This window comes from Pseudopipra pipra, chromosome 27 (genome assembly GCF_036250125.1).
Source record: "Pseudopipra pipra isolate bDixPip1 chromosome 27, bDixPip1.hap1, whole genome shotgun sequence".
NCBI lineage: Eukaryota > Metazoa > Chordata > Aves > Passeriformes > Pipridae > Pseudopipra > Pseudopipra pipra.
The window spans coordinates 3,586,775-3,598,689 of record NC_087575.1 but is presented as its reverse complement, the minus strand read 5'-3'; the positions used below and the strand labels follow the sequence as shown (position 1 = coordinate 3,598,689).

Genomic DNA, 11,915 nt, shown 5'->3' with positions numbered 1-11,915 from the left:
CTCACTGTCTGTCTCTGTTATCCTGTCCTGTAAAAGGGAGAGAGAGAGATCCAATGAGCTGCTCCCTCCCGGGAGATCATCAGTCCTGGTTCCAGTGTTGACCCAGCAGATGGGATGTTAATCCTGTTTCTGTGTTGATCCAGCTGCCCAGCTCTGGCTGGCTCCATGTTCTGTTCCATGTCCATCTCCATTGTCATCTTCTCGTCTGTCTCCGTTGTCCTCTCTTTGTCCATCTCCATCATGTCCTCATTGTCCATCTCCCTTATCCTCTCCCTGTCTAACTCCATCATCCTTTCCTTGTCTGTCCCCTTCATCCTCTTGTCTCTCTCCATCATCCACTCCTTGTCTGTCTCTGTGTCCTGTCCTGTAAAAGAGAGAGAGAGATCCAGTGAGCTTCTCCCTCCCGGGAGATCATCAGTCCTGGTTTCAATGTTGATCCAACAGATGGGATGTCAGTCCACAATCCAACATCAATCCAGCAGTCTTGGTTCCAGTGTTAATCCAGAAGACAGGATATTATTCCTCTGTCCTCTCATTGTCCATCTCTGTCATCCTCTCGTTGTCTGTCTCTGTTATCCACTCCTTGTCCATCTCCTCCATCCTCTCCTTGTCAATCTCTCTTATCTTATCCACTCCTTGTCTGTCTCTGTGTCCTGTCCTGCAAAAGAGAGAGAGAGAGAGATTCAGTGAGCTGCTCCCTCCTGGGAGAACATCAGTCCTGGTTCCGGTCCTGGATCCATCAGTCCTGGAAACATCAGTCCTGGAACCATCCACTGGTTCCCCAGTGTTGACCCATCAGATGGGGTGTTAATCCTGGTTTTTGTGTTGATGCAGCTGCCCAGCTCTGGCCAGATGGCTCCATTGTCATCTGTTAATTGCTGGTAGTCCTTCCAATTTTTAATTTTCTTTGCATCCATGTCCATCTCCATTGTCATCTTCTTGTATATCTCCTGTGTCCTCTCTCTGTCCATCTCCATCATGTCCTCATTGTCCATCTCCCTTGTCCTCTCCATGTCCATCTCCATCCTCCTCTCGTTGTGTTTCCATTATCCTCTCCTTGTCTGTCTCTGTGTCCTGTCCTGTAAAAGAGAGAGAGAGAGATCCCGTGAGCTGCTCCCTCCTGGGAGATCATCAGTCCTGTTTCTAGTGTTGATCCAGCAGATGGGGCATCAGTCTGGATTGCAGAGTTGATCCAGCAGATGGGATGTCTGTCCAGTATCCACCATCAATCCAGCAGTCCTGGTTGCAGTGTGATCCAGCTGATAGGGTGTTAGTCCTGGTTTCTGTGTTGATGCAGCTGCCCAGCTCTGGCCAATGGGATGTCCACTTGGCCTCCTCTGCAGGCCCCGCTGTTGGCCCAGGGCAGGCTGGGAGTTGGGGTTGCCCTGCTCCATGTCCATCTCCATTGTACTCAAAATGTCCATCTCTGTCATTCTCTCTTTGTCCATCTCCATCATGTCCTAATTGTCCATCTCCTCTCTCCTCTCCTTGTCCATCTCTGTTCTCCTCTCATTGTCTGTCTTTGTTATCCCCTCCTTGTCCATCTCTGTTGTCCTGCCCTGCAAAAGAGAGAGAGAGAGAGATCCAGTGAGTTCCTCCCTCTTGGGAGATCATCAGTCCTGGTTCCACTGTGATCCAGCTGATAGGTGTTAATCCTGGTTTCTGTGTTGATCCAACTGCACCACTCTGGGTGATGGGATGTCCACTTGTCCTCCTCTGCAGGCCCAGCCATTGGTGTTGGGTGGGTTGGGAGTTGGGTTTCCCTTGCTCCATGTCCATCTCCATCGTCCTCTACTTGTCCGTCTGCGTCATCCTCTTTTTGTCCATCTCCATCATGTCCTCCTTGTTCACCTCCATTGTCCTCTCCATGTCCATCTCTGTCTCCTCTCCTTGTCCATCTCCATTATCCTCTCCTTGTCTGTCTCTGTGTCCTGTCCTGTAAAAGAGAGAGAGAGAGATCCCGTGAGCTGCTCTGTCCTGGGAGATCATGAGTCCTGGTTCCAGTGTTGACCCAGCAGATGGGGTGTTAATCCTGGTTTTTTTGTTGATGCAGCTGCCCAGCTCTGGCTGGATGGCTCCATGTCCTGTTCCATGTCCATCTCCATTGTCATCTTCTCATCTATCTCCTGTGTCCTCTCTTTGTCCATCTCCATCATGTCCTCATTGTCCATCTCCCTTATCCTCTCCATGTCTAACTCCATCATCCTTTCCTTGTCTGTCCCCTCCATCCTCTTGTCTAACTCCATCATCCTTTCCTTGTCTGTCCCCTTCATCCTCTTGTCTATCTCCATCATCCACTCCTTGTCTGTCTCTGTGTCCTGTCCTGCAAAAGAGAGAAAGAGATCCAGTGAGCTTCTCCCTCCTGGGAGATCATCAGTCTTGGTTTCAATGTTGATCCAACAGGTGGGATGTCAGTCCACAATCCAACATCAATCCAGCAGTCTTGGTTCCAGTGTTAATCCAGAAGACAGGATATTATTCCTCCGTCCTCTCATTGTCCATCTCTGTCATCCTCTCGTTGTCTGTCTCTGTTATCCACTCCTTGTCCATCTCCTCCATCCTCTCCTTGTCAATCTCTCTTATCTTATCCACTCCTTGTCTGTCTTTGTGTCCTGTCCTGCAAAAGAGAGAGAGAGAGAGATCCAGTGAGCTGCTCCCTCCTGGGAGATCATCAGTCCTGGTTCCACCCCTCTAACGGGATGTTGATCGTGGTTTTTGTGTTGATGCAGCTGCCCAGCTCTGGCCAGATGGCTCCATGTCCTGTTCCATGCCCATCTCCATTGTCATCTTCTCATCTATCTCCTGTGTCCTCTCTTTGTCCATCTCCATCATGTCCTCATTGTCCATCTCCCTTGTCCTCTCCATGTCCATCTCCATCCTCCTCTCCTTGTCCATCTCCATTATCCACTCCTTGTCTGTCTCTGTGTCCTGTCCTGTAAAAGAGAGAGAGAGAGATCCAGTGAGCTCCTTCCTTCTGGGAGAACATCAGTCCTGTTTCTAGTGTTGACCCATCAGATGGGATGTTAATCCTGGTTTTTGTGTTGATGCAGCTGCCCAGCTCTGGCCAGATGGCTCCATTGTCATCTGTTAATTGCTGGTAGTCCTTCCAATTTTTAATTTTCTTTGCATCCATGTCCATCTCCATTGTCATCTTCTCGTCTATCTCCTGTGTCCTCTCTCTGTCCATCTCCATTGCATCCTCATTGTCCATCTCCCTTGTCCTCTCCATGTCCAACTCCATCATCCTTTCCTTGTCTGTCCGCTCCGTCCTCTCATTCTTTGTCTCTGTTATCCTCTCCTTGTCCATCTCTGTCGTCCTGCCCTGCAAAAGAGAGAGAGAGATCCCGTGAGCTGCTCCCTCCTGGGAGATCATCAGTCCTGGTTGCAGTGTGATCCAGCTGATAGGGTGTCAGTCCTGGTTTCTGTGTTGATGCAGCTGCCCAGCTCTGGCCAATGGGATGTCCACTTGGCCTCCTCTGCAGGCCCCGCTGTTGGCCCAGGGCAGGCTGGGAGTTGGGGTTCCCCTGCTCCATGTCCATCTCCATTGTACTCAAAATGTCCATCTCTGTCATTCTCTCTTTGTCCATCTCCATCATGTCCTAATTGTCCATCTCCTCTGTCCTCTCCTTGTCCATCTCTGTTGTCCTCTCATTGTCTGTCTTTGTTATCCACTCCTTGTCCATCTCTGTTGTCCTGCCCTGCAAAAGAGAGAGAGAGAGAGATCCAGTGAGTTCCTCCCTCCTGGGAGATCATCAGTCCTGGTTCCAGTGTGATCCAGCTGATGGGGTGTTAATCCTGGTTTCTGTGTTGATCCAACTGCACCACTCTGGGTGATGGAACGTCCACTTGTCCTCCTCTGCAGGCCCAGCCATTGGTGTTGGGTGGGTTGGGAGTTGGGTTTCCCTTGCTCCATGTCCATCTCCATCGTCCTCTACTTGTCCATCTGCGTCATCCTCTTTTTGTCCATATCCATCATGTCCTCCTTGTTCACCTCCATTGTCCTCTCCATGTCCAAATCCATCATCCTTTCCTTGTCCATCTCCATCCTCCTCTCCTTGTCCATCTCCGTTATCCACTCCTTGTCTGTCTCTGTGTCCTGTCCTGTAAAAGAGAGAGAGAGAGATCCAGTGAGCTGCTCCCTCCTGGGAGAACATCAGTCCTGGTTCCAGTGTTGACCCATCAGATGGGGTGTTAATCCTGGTTTTTGTGTTGATGCAGCTGCCCAGCTCTGGCCAGATGGCTCCATTGTCATCTGTTAATTGCTGGTAGTTCTTCCAATTTTTAATTTTCTTTGCATCCATGTCCATCTCCATTGTCATCTTGTTGTCTATCTCAGGTGTCCTCTCTCTGTCCATCTCCATCACGTCCTCATTGTCCATCTCCCTTGTCCTCTCCATGTCAATCTCCATCCTCCTCTCATTGTGTTTCCATTATCCACTCCTTGTCTGTCTCTGTGTCCTGTCCTGTAAAAGAGAGAGAGAGAGATCCAGTGAGCTGCTCCCTCCTGGGAGATCATCAGTCCTGGTTCCAGTGTCAACCCAGCAGTGGGGATGTTAATCCTGGTTTCTGTGTTGATCCAGCTGCCCAGCTCTGGCCAATGGGATGTCCACTTGTCCTCCTCTGCAGGCCCAGCCATTGGTGTTGGGTGGGTTGGGAGTTGGGGTTCCCCTGCTCTGTGTCCATCTCCATTGTCCTCTACTTGTCCATCTGCATCATTCTCTTTTTGTCCATCTCCATCAGGTCCTCATTGTCCACCTCTATTTTCCTCTCCATGTCCAAATCCATCATCCTTTCCTTTTCCATCTCTATCATCCGCTCATTGTCTGTCTCCATTATCCACTCCTTGTCTGTCCCTGTTGTCCTGTCCTGTAAAAGAGAGAGAGAGAGATCCAGTGAGCTGCTCCCTCCTGGGAGAACATCAGTCCTGGTTCCAGTGTGATCCAGCAGATGGGATGTTGGTCCAGGGTTCAGTGTCAATCCATCAGATGGGGTGTCAGTCCCCAATCCAACATCGATCCAGCAGTCCTTGTTCCAGAGTCGATCCAGCTGATAGGGTGTTAATCCTGGTTTCTGTGTTGATACAGCTGCCCAGCTCTGGCCCATGGCACGTCCACTTGGCCTCCTCTGCAGGCCAGGCTGTAGGCCCAGGTGGGTTGGCAGTTGAGGTTCCCCTTCTCCTCATCCATCTGTGCCATCCTCTCCTTGTCCATCTGGGTTGCCCTGTGCTGCACAGACACAGGGATGCAGTGAGCTGCTCCCTCCTGGCAGAGCAGCTCTCTGGGCTGGGCTGAGCTCTGTGTCCCTTGGACCCCCCGGGGCAGGGGTGGCTCTCTGATGTCACAGGGGTCTCTGGGCACCACCATGTCCCACATCACAAAGGGTCCCTGTGTCACAAAGGGCCACACCCAGCACCCCACCAACACTGGCACCACCTGGACCCGGCCCGGGGCAGCCCCAGGCCTTGTCGCCTTGTGGGCCCTGCTGTGCCCAGAGCCCTGGGGGGCTTTGGCCCTGGTGACCCCGCTCTGTGCAGGGCACAGCCTGGGCTTTGCAGGCTGGGCTGGGCAGGGCAGGAGGAATTCCTGAGAGTCCCTGACCTACTGTAAAAACCCCGGGCAGGGAGGGAAAGAGAGGGAAAGGGAGAGAAAAAGAGCTCACCAGTCCTGGGTCCAGTGTCCATCCAATGATGGGATGTCAGTCCACAATCCAATGTCAATCCAACTGATGGGATGTTAATCCTGGTTTCTGTGTTGATCCAGCTGCCCAGCTCTGGCCCATGGCACGTCCACTTGGCCTCCTCTGCAGGCTTGGCCAGTGGCATTGGGCAGGTTGGGAGTTGGGGTTCCCCTGCTCTGTATCCATCTCCATCATCGTCTCCTTGTCCCTCTCTGTCACCCTCTTTTTGTCCATATCAGTCGTGTCCACATTGTCCACCTCCATTGTCCTCTCCATGTCCAAATCCATCATCCTTTCCTTGTCCATCTCTGTCATCCGCTCATTGTCTGTCTCCACTATCCACTCCTTGTCTACCCCTGTTGTCCTGTCCTGTAAAAGAGAGAGAGAGAGATCCAGTGAGCTGCTCCCTCCTGGGAGAACATCAGTCCTGGTTCCAGTGTGATCCAGCAGATGGGATGTTGGTCCAGGGTTCAGTGTCAATCCATCAGATGGGGTGTCAGTCCACAATCCAACATTGATCCAGCAGTCCTTGTTCCAGAGTCGATCCAGCTGATAGGATGTTAATCCTGTTTCTGTGTTGATCCAGCTGCCCAGCTCTGGCCCATGGCACGTCCACTTGGCCTCCTCTGCAGGCCAGGCTGTAGGCCCAGGTGGGTTGGCAGTTGAGGTTCCCCTTCTCCTCATCCATCTGTGCCATCCCCTTGTTGTCCATCTGGGTTGCCCTGTGCTGCACAGACACAGGGATGCAGTGAGCTGCTCCCTCCTGGCAGAGCAGCTCTCTGGGCTGGGCTGAGCTCTGTGTCCTTGGATCCCCCCGGGGCAGGGGGGGCTCTCTGATGTCACAGGGGTCTCTGGGCACCACCATGTCCCACATCACAAAGGGTCCCTGTGTCACAAAGGGCCACACCCAGCACCCCACCAACACTGGCACCACCTGGACCCGGCCCGGGGCAGCCCCAGGCCTTGTGGCCTTGTGGGCCCTGCTGTGCCCAGAGCCCTGGGGGGCTTTGGCCCTGGTGACCCCCGCTCTGTGCAGGGCACAGCCTGGGCTTTGCAGGCTGGGCTGGGCAGGGCAGGAGGAATTCCTGAGAGTCCCTGACCTACTGTAAAAACCCCGGGCAGGGAGGGAAAGAGAGGGAAAGGGAGAGAAAAAGAGCTCACCAGTCCTGGGTCCAGTGTCCATCCAGTGATGGGATGTCAGTCCACAATCCAATGTCAATCCAACTGATGGGATGTTAATCCTGGTTTCTGTGTTGATCCAGCTGCCCAGCTCTGGCCCATGGCACGTCCACTTGGCCTCCTCTGCAGGCTTGGCCAGTGGCATTGGGCAGGTTGGGAGTTGGGGTTCCCCTGCTCTGTATCCATCTCCATCATCGCCTCCTTGTCCCTCTCTGTCATCCTCTTTTTGTTCATATCAGTCGTGTCCACATTGTCCACCTCCATTTTCCTCTCCATGTCCAAATCCATCATCCTTTCCTTGTCCATCTCTATCATCCTCTCATTGTCTGTCTCCACTATCCACTCCTTGTCTGTCCCTGTTGTCCTGTCCTGTAAAAGAGAGAGAGAGAGAGATCCAATGAGCTGCTCCCTCCTGGGAGATCATCAGTCCTGGTTGCAGTGTCAACCCAGCAGATGGGATGTTGGTCCAGGGTTCAGTGTCAATCCATCAGATGGGGTGTCAGTCCACAATCCAACATCGATCCAGCAGTCCTTGTTCCAAAGTCGATCCAGCTGATGGGATGTTAATCCTGTTTCTGTGTTGATCCAGCTGCCCAGCTCTGGCCCATGGCACATCCACTTGGCCTCCTCTGCAGGCCCAGCTGTAGGCCCAGGTGGGCTGGGATTGAGTTTCCCCTTCTCCTTGTCCATCTGTGCCATCCCCTCGTTGTCCATCTGGGTTGCCCTGTGCTGCACAGACACAGGGATGCAGTGAGCTGCTCCCTCCTGGCAGAGCAGCTCTCTGGGCTGGGCTGAGCTCTGTGTCCTTGGATCCCCCCGGGGCAGGGGGGGCTCTCTGATGTCACAGGGGTCTCTGGGCACCACCATGTCCCACATCACAAAGGGTCCCTGTGTCACAAAGGGCCACACCCAGCACCCCACCAACACTGGCACCACCTGGACCCGGCCCGGGGCAGCCCCAGGCCTTGTCCGTATTAATTGTTTCTGCATTGCCCAGCTCCATTTTCTTCTCCATGTCCAACTCCATGACCTTTCCTGGTCCACCTCTGTCATCTTCTCGTTGTCTGTCTCTGTTATCCACTCCTTGTCCACCTTTGTTGTCCTGTCCTGTAAAAGAGAGAGAGAGAGATCCAGTGAGCTGCTCCCTCCTGGGAGATCATCAGTCCTGGTTGCATGTTGACCCAGCAGTGGGGATGTTAATCCTGGTTTCCGTGTTGATCCAGCTGCCCAGCTCTGGCCAATGGGATGTCCACTTTGCCTCCTCTGCAGGCCCAGCCATTGGTGTTGGGTGGGTTGCGAGTTGGAGTTCCCTGCTCTGTGTCCATCTCCATTGTCCTCTACTTGTCCATCTGCATCATTCTCTTTTTGTCCATCTCCATCATTTCCTCATTGTCCACCTCCATTTTCTTCTCCATGTCCAAATCCATCATCCTTTCCTTGTCCATCTCTATCATCCTCTCATTGTCTGTCTCCACTATCCACTCCTTGTCTGTCCCTGTTGTCCTTTCCTGTAAAAGAGAGAGAGAGAGATCCAGTGAGCTGCTCCCTCCTGGGAGATCATCAGTCCTGGTTCCAGTGTTGATCCAGCAGATGGGATGTTGGTCCAGGGTTAAGTGTCAATCCATCAGATGGGGTGTCAGTCCACAATCCAACATTGATCCAGCAGTCCTTGTTCCAGTGTGATCCAGCTGATGGGATGTTAATCCTGTTTCTGTGTCGATCCAACTGCCCAGCTCTGGCCAATGGCACCTCCTCCACTTGACCTCCTCTGCAGGCCCGGCCATAGGCCCAGGATGGGTTGGCAGTTGAGGTTCCCCTTCTCCTCATCCATCTGTGCCATCCCCTTGTTGTCCATCTGGGTTGCCCTGTGCTGCACAGACACAGGGATGCAGTGAGCTGCTCCCTCCTGGCAGAGCAGCTCTCTGGGCTGGGCTGAGCTCTGTGTCCTTGGATCCCCCCGGGGCAGGGGGGGCTCTCTGATGTCACAGGGGTCTCTGGGCACCACCATGTCCCACATCACAAAGGGTCCCTGTGTCACAAAGGGCCACACCCAGCACCCCACCAACAGCTGGAGAAGTGGCACCACGGGGACCACGTGTGGCTCCTCAAGGCCAGGTCTGGGCAATCCCAGAGTCACTGGAACACCGAGGCTGGAAGAGACCATCAGGAGCATCCAGTCCCACCAGCACCACCTAATCCATGTCCCCAGGGGCCACCTCCATGTAGAGGGGCCCAGGGGCTGCTCCTCCTGCCCAGCCAGGAGGGAATCTGAGGCATGGAATGCTCAGACAGGCAGTGAGAGGCCTCTCTGTGTACAAACACACGTCACTTGTTTAATATATATTTCTAATAAACTCAAGCAACTGGTTGAACACAGAGAAGAGCATTTAAACACAGCTATATCCCCAAATCCCCAAATATCTCCAGTTTTAACCCAAAAGTGCTTTTGTAACCCACGTCCTTAAGGCAGTGGGAGAGCACCCAGGCTGCCACTGCCACCCTTCTGCTTGGGGACACCCTGCAGAGGTGACAACATGGCCCTTGGTGGCCCTGGGCCACCCACCTGCTGGCAGATGTGGGTCTGTCTGCACTGGGCAAGGCAGGGTGGGCACAGCCCGGGGTGCTGGGGGGAATAGGAGAGAGGAATAATAATAATAATAACAATAATAATGTATTTATTTTATTTTTAAACCTTTCTTTTAATAATGACAAGGCTGACACTGATGCTGGCGGTGATAATATTAATATTATTATTAAAATTAATGGTTTTTGAGGTGGCAGAGCAGGGGCCTTGGGCTCGTGCCCCCGCCTGTCCCCGAGGCTCAGCACCTGACGTGCCGCCCGCCCGCCGGTTCCAGGAGCACGATGGAATTGGAGTGACACGGAGGAAAATCAATCTGAATGAATGAGGTCACCTGCCTCATAAATAATTCATCAAAGGCGCCCGGTGACACACCTCGGCCCCGAGAGCCGCGGGGGGGGCGGGTGGAGGGGCTGGGATGGGTGCTGGGGACAGGGGTGGGTGAGGGGGACAGGGATGAGTTATGGGGACGGGGGTGGGTGATGGGGACAGGGGTGGGTGATGGGGACAAGGACGGATGATGGGGACAGGGGTGGGTGATGGGGACAGGGGTGGGTGATGGGGACAGGGATGGGTCATGGGAACAGGAATGGGTGATGGAGGACAGGGATGAATTGTGGGGACAGGGGTAGGTGATGGGGACAGGGGTGGGTGATGGGGACAGGGGTTGGTGATGGGGACAGGGATGGGTGCTGGCAATAGAGGTGAGTGATGGGGACAGGAATGACTTATGGGGACAAGAATAATTATGGGAACAGGGATGGGTGCTGAGGACAGGGGTGGGTGAAAGGGACAGGAATGGGTGACTGAAGATGGGTGCTGGGGACAGGGATGGGTGCTGTGGACAGGGATGAATTATGGGGACAGGGATAAATTATGGGGACAGGGATGGGTGCTGTGGACAGGGATGGGTGCTGGGGACAGGGATGGGTGCTGTGGACAGGGATGAATTATGGGGACAGGGATAAATTATGGGGACAGGGAGGGGTGCTGTGGACAGGGATGGGTGCTGGGGACAGGAATGGGTGCTGGGTTGGTAACTGGTGCCAGTGCAGCACACCCATGCTGGGTGCTGGGTACTAGTCCTGTGCAGCCATGCTGGGTGCTGGGTGCTGCTGGTCCTGGACACTGGTCCAGCACACCCATGCTGGGTGCTGGGTGCTGGTCTGGGTACTGGACCTGGGTGGGTGCCAGCCTTGCACAGACACACAGCACTCAGCTCAGGGTGGAGGTGACACACCACCCCGGGGTGCTTGGTGCGTGCTGGGCCCTGGTGCTGCTCCCGGTGCCACAGTGGGAGAGCCTGGCACAGCCTGGCACAGCCTGGCACAGCCAGGGACACGGCGGGACCAGAGCGTGGCAGGACCCGGATCTCTGGGAAGAAGCCACGAGGTCCCTTACCAGCCCCCCATGGCACGGGGGTGACCCCCCAGCCCCCAGCTGCTGCCACCAGCTGCCCTGGGCACATGGCAAAGGGGCTTTTGTCCCCTGGGAGCAGCAGGCAGGTGCTGGAGGTGCGGGCAGGAAGGGCAGCAGGCCCAGGGATTACAGCGGGAAGAAAGCGGAGCAGTGTGAGCCCAGCAAGTGTTTTAATTCCCTTTAATTCCCCAGCTGCACCACTGGACTTGTCCTCGTGGTCACCATCCCTCCCCATGCACACAGGGCTCTTCTCAACCTCCCTCCTTGGAGCTGCTTTGGAGGAAGGCGAGCAAACGAGCCCAAAATGTTGGAAAAGAACATCTTGAAGCCCTTCTGCCATCTGTTGTGCTTTCAGCGCAATTAAGCAGGCAGCAGCCGTGCCAGGCAGCCCTGCCTGCAGCAGCCATCCCCCTGCCAGGCCTGGGAAACCACCCTGCGGGGCCCTGGGTGGATTTTTGGGTGCCCAGAGCAGCTGGCTGGCAGCTGGGAGCGGGCACAGATGTCCGGGATTTGGCTGCCTGGCAGGTGCCTGGAAGGAGGGAGGCAGCTCCGCTCTCCCGGCTCTCCCAGCTCGCCAGGCTGGGTGCCAGCCTGGGTGTCCCTCCCCGGGGGTCAGTGGGGTGCTCTGGGCCAGGAGGTGTCATTTTGGGGTGATAATGGGGAGTGGGAGGGGAACAGCAGCTGATGGATGGCTGTGGCACCCCAAGAAACCTCACCTGCTGCCAGACCTGGGGATATTTGGGCAGGGGAGTGACACCCCAAGAAACCTCCCCTGCTGCCAGACCTGGGGACACTTGGGCAGGGCAGTGACACCCCAAAACCTCCCCTGCTGCCAGACCTGGGGACACTTGGGCAGGGCAGTGACACCCCAAAACCTCCCCTGCTGCCAGACCTGGGGACACTTGGACAGGGCAGTGACACCCCAAGACCTCCCCTGCTGCCAGACCTGGGCACACTCGGGCAGGGACACGGCTGCCTGGTGATGCCACACACCCAGTGAGGCCACAAAAAGCTGCCACAGACGGGTCTCAGGGCTGGACTGAGACCTGCACAACTCATC

General features: G+C 54.8%; 1 long non-coding RNA gene across 1 annotated transcript; it reads right to left on the bottom strand.

Moving 5' to 3' along the window:
- Nucleotides 1-1,636: 1,636 nt before the first annotated feature.
- On the bottom strand, nucleotides 1,637-8,549 carry LOC135403404 (uncharacterized). The gene is made up of 3 exons (XR_010425396.1): nucleotides 6,838-8,549; nucleotides 5,659-6,403; nucleotides 1,637-5,225 (listed from the first exon to the last, which is right to left on the bottom strand). It is a non-coding gene; the product is annotated as an uncharacterized LOC135403404 (long non-coding RNA).
- Between the last annotated feature and the right edge of the window lie 3,366 nt (nucleotides 8,550-11,915).